This window comes from Solea solea, chromosome 14 (assembly GCF_958295425.1).
Source record: "Solea solea chromosome 14, fSolSol10.1, whole genome shotgun sequence".
In the NCBI taxonomy this organism is placed as follows: Eukaryota; Metazoa; Chordata; class Actinopteri; order Pleuronectiformes; family Soleidae; genus Solea; species Solea solea.
This window is the reverse complement of record NC_081147.1, coordinates 5,769,745-5,779,156: the sequence shown is the minus strand read 5'-3', so window position 1 is coordinate 5,779,156 and position 9,412 is coordinate 5,769,745. Positions and strand designations below refer to the sequence as shown.

At 37.6% G+C, this 9,412-nt stretch overlaps 2 non-coding genes across 2 annotated transcripts; one reads left to right on the top strand and one right to left on the bottom strand.

Moving 5' to 3' along the window:
- Positions 1-4,653: 4,653 nt before the first annotated feature.
- trnal-uaa (transfer RNA leucine (anticodon UAA)) lies at positions 4,654-4,735 on the bottom strand. Its single transcript has one exon. It is a non-coding gene; the product is annotated as a tRNA-Leu (tRNA).
- Positions 4,736-5,542: 807 nt separating this feature from the next.
- Positions 5,543-5,616, top strand: trnai-aau (transfer RNA isoleucine (anticodon AAU)). The gene has a single exon. It is a non-coding gene; the product is annotated as a tRNA-Ile (tRNA).
- The last annotated feature ends 3,796 nt before the right edge of the window (positions 5,617-9,412 follow it).

Sequence of the window (9,412 nt, the reverse complement as noted above, 5' to 3'; positions counted from 1 at the left end):
GAGCCAATCCCAGCTGACACAGTGTGAAAGGTTGCCAGTCCATTGCAGATCCACAGAAGCACATAATCCTTTCAAAATATAAACTTTACCACATGAATTACCCTTTACTTGTGCAAATAAATGATCAAAATGTTATCAATGTGTGGACAATTATTTTAGTTGTACCCTTTCAGTGCAGCATTTTGGTACCATAGTATTATGAAGGTACATTATGTCTTTTAGAGTACTGAAATTGTATATAAACTGGAACAATTAGTGAAAGTCAATTATTATTTTTTTTTTTAAAAATAAATTTTTTCTAAATTTAAAATTCACTTTTATGTACATATCGGTACTATTTTTGAGTGTGAGAAGTCTGGGAAAGTTGTGAAGGTGTGAAGAGGATATTGATTTGACTGTAGTGAGTACTCTATCTAATGAATTAACAATTCCAGAGCATTCTCCAATTAGGTATTAAGAACTAAAGCACTGATGCAATAACTTACTAAAAACCACTGAGTACTCGTACATGTATTAAAAAGTACTGCTGTTTAAATTGTTATTGAATGACTTTGTTGCTTTTCTGTGTCCACACTGTGGCAGCCCCCGGTGGGCACTGGTCACAGTAATTCATACATGACTACAGAAATAAAACTAACTTTGACCTCTTTGTGAAACACCGGATAATGAGATTCACCTCATTATTCGGGGCATTGTTTGCCCTCTCATTTTTAATTTCACCGGCAGTTTATGGACCTTCAAGGACATATTCAGTCATCCAAATTACCTTCAAAGGTGGTTAGAGACACATTTGGTTATACGTTCACAACATTCACTCTCAAGCAGTTATGGAACCAGTCATTTGCTGCAGTTGTGGCTGATCGGTATGTACAGTGAATGCACTTAATTCTTACATATCTTATTTCCAGTTAGTAAACTATCTTGAAATGCATTTAAAACGTACATTTGTCATTGTTGAATACCTTTTTCCTTTAGCAGATAAAAGTACAAAGAAAAGATTTCCAGTAAACCTAATCGTATTTTGCAAATGTGTATAAAAAAAGTCAATCTGACGGCAACATACTCAAGACTGAACATGTTATAAAAGTAATTTCCCCAATTAACAGGTTATCTGGTAACAGTTGAGGTATGAAAATTGGCTATAAAAGGAGCATCTATCAAAGCTTTTGTTTTTGAAAGCAAGGATGAGTCACAGCTCATAAATTTGTGCCAAATTTAAATGTGAAACTTTATTATGCAAATAAGAAGCCATACATCATTTTTACACACACTGAACTCATCTGTCGGAAGTCAGTGGAAACATGTTCTGTGGTCCGATAAGTCCAAACGTGTGCTTGTTGTTGGAAGAAAACAACAATCTAAACTGTTATCATGTATATCTGCATGGATGAGCTGCATATGTGTGAAGGTACCGTGAATGAAGAGGGTTATGTTGGTATTTTGGACATAAGATAACGTCTTTACCCTGATTGACCTTGTCTACTTCAGTAGGACAATGCCGCAAACATTTGTTTCAAAGCATTTCTGTATTTCACTTTCAACAAGGCTTGTATTGTGAAATGTGTATAAGACTGGCTTCACTCTGAAACATCCTGGCATGAAGACACAGACAGACTTTTTGGGGTCATTTTCAAAGGAAAACCGTATGTAAAACACATAGCTGGCAGCAGAAGGCACGATTCATGTGTGAACAACAAATGCACACAAATCCATGCAGATCAGTGATTCAGCTAACACTTTCTCTTTCCCCACGCTGTGACTAACCCTATTTGTGTCATTCTGCACATAAAAATGCAAGGACACCGAAGGACACATGATCTGTGTGTCTTCCAAAGTCAACAGAGGGTGTGGCATAATGTTAAAGTTAAAAATAAGAGGAAAATATAAAGGAAAATTGGATATATTACCACAAGATGAGACACTAAAAACCAACAAGTAAAGATCAGGATAGATGAGCAGGCACAGAGTTCAAGGTGCTCATTAAAATGAAGGGAATAAGCCCAGGCTTTGACTCAGTCAGCCACTGAAAATGTCAAAGGATCTATATATATATATATATATATATATATATATATGTATATATATATATATATATATATATATATATATATATGTATACATATATATATATATATATATACATATATATATATACATATATACATATATATGTATATATGTATGGGATTCAAACAATAGAGTCATACTTTGAAAAAGTTAACCCTCACATTTTCTGTTATTTGTGTTAAGGGTCAGAAAAAAACATGTTATGTGTCACATATGAAACGGATGACACATGAGATGATGGCACCTGTGTGATAAATAGAGCTGTGACGTTCATGAATGAGTGAAATCAAATCAACGGCTCTTTTAAAAGAATGAGGTATAGACAGAAATATGTACATATGGTTATGATGAAAAGTATAAATATGACCGTAGGAGATTATATACAAGAATAAGTAGGTAAAAAAAACAGGTTACATAGTGATATGACAATAAATATGCCAGTATATACAGATTGAATCAGAAAGTGTAAAACAACAGGTTATGGTTTTACATATTAACATGTTGGGTTTACTAGCCAATTACAACAAAGTGCAACTCATTATGCCATTAATTATCCTTTAGTTCAGGGTTCTCATACTCAAATGACCTGGGGGCCAATGTCTAGTCTGTACATGAGGGGGCTGGTCATGTGAAAGAAAAATGGAATTCGGTTGAAAATTTGCTTGAAAAAAAACACTATTAATGATGATATTTCACAGAATTTCAAAGTAAAAGTGTTTGTTATGATATGGAACAATACAGTTGACAATAAAAAGAAAGAAAAAAACATTTATAAAAACATGAAAACAAGCTCATGTATTTAAATTTAATCTAATCATGTATAATGTTAATGACAGTAGCTAACAATCATATTAAGTATTATATTCTGTCTATAATCTACAGGTAGAGGATGCCACATTAAACATTAGACTGCTGCGTCAGTTCATCCTCAATATGGCAGTGGCAAAGTTAGGGGACATTTGAGCCAAGCTGGAGGAAAGCAAACGAAAAAGCCAGTGCAGCACCATCAATAGCTGAGGGTGAGGGAAGAGTGGAGGATACTAATTTGGTAGATTGATCAATAAGTCAAGTGCAAGGCCACGTAGGTGTAATTATATAAAGAGCAAGGCATTAGGACTTTCACAAAAGATGGAGTGGATAGTGAGGTCAGTGGAGATAAATGAAAATTCCGTTTGTGTAGTGATAAGTTTAGCACTTCATCCTAGTGAAAAAAGTTCTTTCAGGCAGACCACAGTTCACTGGTAGGAATAACTTTTGCCCATAGGTGGATTAAGGCTGAGGGAGAATGGAGACAGCCCCCACTTGAAAGAGGCTGTGCTGAATGAGAGATAAGAGACGGATTGAACTGAAATCAGCAGCTGGCAAGAGTAATGTGCAAAGATTGGTCTGGTTAAGTAAACAAAGATAGTAGCAGTGTCTGAGGTACCACTGGAGTCATGTCCCAAGTAGGATTTAAAAGGCTGAAAGTACATAACAAAGTGTAAGCTGTGTTTCAACAAACTAACATCCAGAGGCTTAATAGTTGTGTATACTGACGGCATGAGAACGCTTCTTAAATTGCCAAGATGGAGAAGTGCCAGTCAAATGTTTGTAAGCCATTCTGTTTCGGTATAATAAGAAATATTATTTATCATTTTATGTGCAGGACAGCTTTAGGAAATAGTAGAGGTGTGCATCTCTTCCGTAGGGGTCAGTTTGCGACGTATCTAGATTCATGATAAGGGCTATGATATGATTCATGAAATATACTTTTTATTATGGTACTTTCATACAATATAATACATTCCTAAATAAATAAATAAAAAATACTGCCTTTAATTGTATTTACATTTTCACATTAAGACAAAAAGGCCTAACCTATGCCCAAACATTGTAAATATATATTGAAAAAAACAACTTATACCACTTATGGCACTTTTCCTATACACAGTTCCGTCACGGCTCGACTCGGCATGGCATGGCATGACAGTGATGAGGTCACTATATGTGACCTCATCACTGTCATGAGTGCAACATTCCACACAGAACAATGCCTGTAGATCAGTTAAAAAGCCAGTGGAGAGCCGCATCTGGTCATGCAGGAAGTACTGAAGTAATATTTTTAATCAACTGATAATAATGATTCAGTACACCGAATACAACTGCTTTACAATCACTACTTTTGTGTTTGTCGCATACAAATTGACGTCACAGCAGTCGTGCTATGACGACTCCGCCCGCGTTGAGGAGGTGCTATAGTAATGGAAAAATGAACCAAACCGTGTAGAGTAGTGCCGTGCTGTGCCGTGCCGTGCCGTGCCTTGCCGTGTCGTGTCGTGCCGTACCGTGTCGTGTCGTGCCGGGACTGTATAGTGGAAAAGCAACATTAGACTAGTACAAGTAAAAGTAAAAGTACTAGTAAGTGAGTAAAAGTAAAAAGTAGAATTTTCCGTGTCACTAGGATGTAATCCATAAAACAGACTTTAACATTAAGCTATGTCTCCGGGCAGGACTTCAACCCTCAGCCACACTACAGAACTTCTTCAAACCATGGTAGGACACAAATCATGTCTCTGACAGAAAGCCTTTCAAATTATCATTGTCTGCTGGCAGTGGTGGGATTTGAACCCACGCCTCATCAGAGACTGGAGCTTAAATCCAGCGCCTTGGACCCCTCGGCCACACTACCTGTGGAAGGGCTTTACTTTTCAGCTTTGTTTTACAAGATATCGCAAATCAGTATGACGTTGTCACGTAAGATGCTCCACTGAAAAGGCAGACCAGTGGCATGCACAGGAAGAAGAACATTTACCCTGAAGAAGTGTTTCACTCTGCTGTTTGCCCAAAAGTTTTAAAGACAAGGAGAAGTTAAGCACAGCAAGGTTTGAACACCATCACTAGTATTGTGTGCATGGACTGTTGTCTTAAGGTTTCAGCAAATAGGTATACTACTTGTCACTTATCTGTCTTCACCAGCGTCAGCATTTCTCTCAGACAACACACTGCCTTGCCTTAGCAGAGGATGGTTTCGATCCATCACCATCTGGGTTATGGGCCCAGCACCCTTCCGCTGCGCCACTCTGCTCCGGGTAACCATCTCAAATGAGAACAACAGATGGGCAAACTCTTCGTCTGTAGGTCTACCCGGCACCAGTTTGCCACAGTTGAAACACGCCCAGCTTGAGGATCATGTATACACATTAAGTTATATGTGCAGATTCCAACAATGCAAAGCGGTACAAGCCCAAAGCTTCTTCACACATGATCCACTCCCCAAACCTTCTGCAAAGATAGTAAATCCAGTCACAGAGTAAGTCTGTATTTGAGTCATTCAAATCGGGGGTCCTTTTTGCTGTGAGGTAACAATGTTTGCCCGTGCACCGCCAGCAGCAGCATAATGAACTAGCACCACCAGCAGCAGCATCATTGACTCTGTTTATTCTGTGAAGCCCAACAGGAAGCTAGCTAAAAACCTTGTCAAACACTTACAACAAGGGGCCGGTTAGCTCAGATGGTCAGAGCGTGGTGCTAATAACGCCGAGGTCATGGGTTCAACCCCCATACTGGCCATGAAAGTTTGCTTCATGCTAAAACCACCCCCCCCCAGAACTCCTGCAAAAACATTAAGTCCAGTCACAGAGTATACCTGAATTGGAATCTTTCAAAATTGGGGCTCCTTTCTTGCTTTGAGGTAACAATGTTTCCCAGTGCACCACCACCAGCTACGTTTACACACGATTCCCAAAATTGCAAAGCCAAAGGAGAAATTCAGACAGTAAGATAGTCTGGTGTCTGTTGGCAAACTTCACACTGGTGCAGGTAGAACTGACTAAGCTAACGGAGTACAGAGACTTACCCGTGCCCTGGATGACGAGTGTTCAACTATTAGGATGTAATCCATGTAATCCATAGCACAGACTTTAACATTAAGCTATGTCTCTGGGCAGGATTTGGAAATAGTGGAAGGTATGCCTATACAGTACTGTAGTCAACAGGATATTCATATAAAATGGATAGTTCAAGCATACTCGAGCTGATAAATAGCCTACCTCAACAATACCACTTTTAAATTTGAGCTAATTGTGAAGACTGTATATGAATCAGACAGGGGGTAATTTTAATGAGACATAATTATTTTCAAACATCATTTCCATACTCTAATTATAGACCTGCCATCGAGCTAATCATCGGTTGATGTGAATTTAACTTCTAAAAGTGCAACTGCAATTCAGTTCAAATCAAGACTTAGCCTCCATACAACAGTTTTGGGCTATAAGCATCTCACAAATCTTTAATTTCTTCCACATTGATTTCGATTATGATCCTCGCACTTCTTGTTCCGTTGCTTCAGAGCACTTGAAAATGCATCTGCACTAATTGCAAAGCACACTGGGTCAGCTCCAGTTGCTTTTCAATGTGCCACATAAATAAAAGGGACTTGACTTATTTTGCTGCAGGGGAACATAAAATCCCTTGTCAAATCCTTGGAGTGATTTGATTAATTATTCTGTCTACCTCATGCCTGATTGTTTGCGGGGACGAGTGGGTGGGTGATTTTCAGAATGTCAGTAGCTCCAGGGCCTTGCGGAAAATTAAAGTTTCCCCATCTTTAATGGCATATCTATATAAAATGATTTGGAAATAGTCCACAGGTACTTGCCTGGGGATAGGTTTTTGTTGTTTGCACCGTGGACAACGGAGAAAACAATAACTGAGATTAAAGCACTGACTTTCATTTTGAATTGAGCAAACTTTATTCCTTGTTTCTTTAAATGGGTTACATGATGAAACAAACTCAACAGGACTGTTAAAGACTACAACTGCTAAATGATTTTTGCAATTGCTGGAGTGAAGTTATTGTCAAGTTAATATGACAGCATCAGGCTCTGCTGGAGTAGATTAAGCTGAGGGACTCGTGTGAACGGTTCTCTAGATCTTCTATCTCTTCTAAGTTAGAAAAGTGAAAAGTAAACCACATTTACACAAACATTATTATTAGGGTTGTATTACAGTTAGTGCCATCTCATTTGAAAATACTGTAGTTTTTACTAATACTAAAGGTCTGAAGTCTTGCGTCATATGTAATTGTCTACATTTATTTTAATCTGTACAGAACCTTGGAAAAGTAAAATAAAACAATGAGCTCCATATGTTCTAAAGTGCAACGCTCTCATCTTTTGCTGCACTTTATATTAGTTAAACTCAGCAGTGAAATTGGCTCTTACCAAAAGCAGAGCATTTGGATGAGAGATAAAACTCGGAGCGCTCTGTTCTCCCCAGGAGGTTGTCTTAAACCCACTGCTTCTCTTTCTGAGCGTCCTCCTCCTCATCATCATCCTCTCCTCAAGCAAGCAAAGCAATCACTGACTTCCTCTGATCCAGTTTTATTCCCAACATGTTATTTCTTCCTTTGAATGTGAGAAAGCATGGCCCGGGATGCCTCCGCGATCACAGATTTCCAGTGTATCAGCGCCATCTGAATATCACATCCCATTTGTAATATTTATTAAGTGCTTTCCTTTGTCTTCATGCGGAGATGAAAGTGGTGGATGCGTGGCAGCTCACATTAGCTGACACTGAGGAGCAGTAAATGCATTTTTGAAAGGCTCTCTTTTATTCTCACAGATGTATTTTCTGACATCCAGACCTCATTTGATTTGGTTTCTAAACAGGAAATGGATGTGTCATTTGCTCCTTTCGTTTTCTGAGCATGTCGTTATGGTTTTGTAAGGGTGTAATATTTCCTTTTTAGTTTCTTTCACCTAAGTCCCTCTGGTTTGTTCAAATGAACCTGATTTTAGAGCAATTTTAGTTAATTTTCCAGTTGACCAGTTTCATTTGAACAAATCTAAATAATTTTGGTTATGTTTATTATTTCTGTCTTTGCCATGTTTGTAATTTCAACATCTCCTGCGTACCAAAATGCTTTTGTTACCATGGTAGCAGGTAACCCTTTTGCAAAGGGCCTTTTACATTTAGCTGTAGTCCTTAAATATGTTTAATCCATATTCAATATTTTTTGATGAAATACAGTTACAATTAATATTAATATTAATATATAGACTGTGCTTCACAAATGTATTATGTATAAGCTGTTTAACCGAAATATTTTTAATGCTAAACCAAATAATCATTATTATTCATGAATTTTAAAATTTACTGTTTTGCAAAAAAAAACTGAAAACATAGTAAATGAAATTATAATTTATTGATTCAGATGTGAAATTTGCGTTATTTACTTGCATTGCTGAACAGACACATTTACGCAGGTAACGTTGCCTGTTTACTTCCTGTGGTGACGTGTGCAGGCAAACTGAGCCGACTTTTACGCGAAAAGTTTCATTTTAAAGTTACCTGACGACGTATTGGACGTATAAGTGTGTGTGTGTGTGTGTGTCTCTCTCTCCCTCTTTCTTTCTATGTGAGTTTGTGTTTTATCACTTGCCATCCCTGACTTGTGTGCGTTTGTGCGCTCTCTTTCAGTGTCCGCCAGTGTTTCCTGTGTGTGTTGTATTTCTCTGTGTAAAGACTTACTATTATGTTTAAAACATGAAGATTCCTTCTTTTGTGCCAAATTTGTGCCAAAGGTGTATAAAGTTTAAAGAAAGCCATTAAAACAGTCCTTGAATATACTTTTTGTCTTGATTCTACATTCATTCCATGATTTTATATAAATAAATATCTGTAATAAGCTTCAAGTTTATTTCAGCTATTAATCGCCATTAACTACAGAAAATTGTGCAACAGATTTGTTTTTTTATTTTTAATCAATTGACGGCCCCAATAGAATAGAATAGAATAAAACTTTATTAATCCCCCAAGGGCGAAATTCAACAAGTCACAGCGGCAGGAAAATGTACAACACAGATACAAAACAAGGCACACAAGAAGGTTGCTGTATCGGTGTTCTGATGTGCGACATAACAATAAATATAATAAAATAAATAAATAGAAAATAAATATAGAAATGAAGAATCCTAATGTAATCTTAATGCTTTCCTTTTTCACATGTCAGCTTTAATCCAAATTGTGCTGGTCAGATTTTACTCTTTACCAATAGCTCTCACTCAGACATCATTCAGCCTATGAGGTGATGCACGCATTTACGCTGTGTGACGTTAAATCAGTTTACTGATGAAGGCGGATTGAACGTAATGACGCAGTTTCTTAATTAATTTTTCCGATGGCTGTTTCATAATCGATTCAAAATCAGTAGCCGCTCTGCAGTAAACATTTCCTCTGTGGAACAACTGCATCCGGTTTGGCCCTTAACTCCCAGTCAACTTTAACGTTGGCAACATTTCAATTGTCTTCTTATGCTGCTAATTTGATCCAAACAGTCACAAGTTCCTGGGTATGAGTCTCA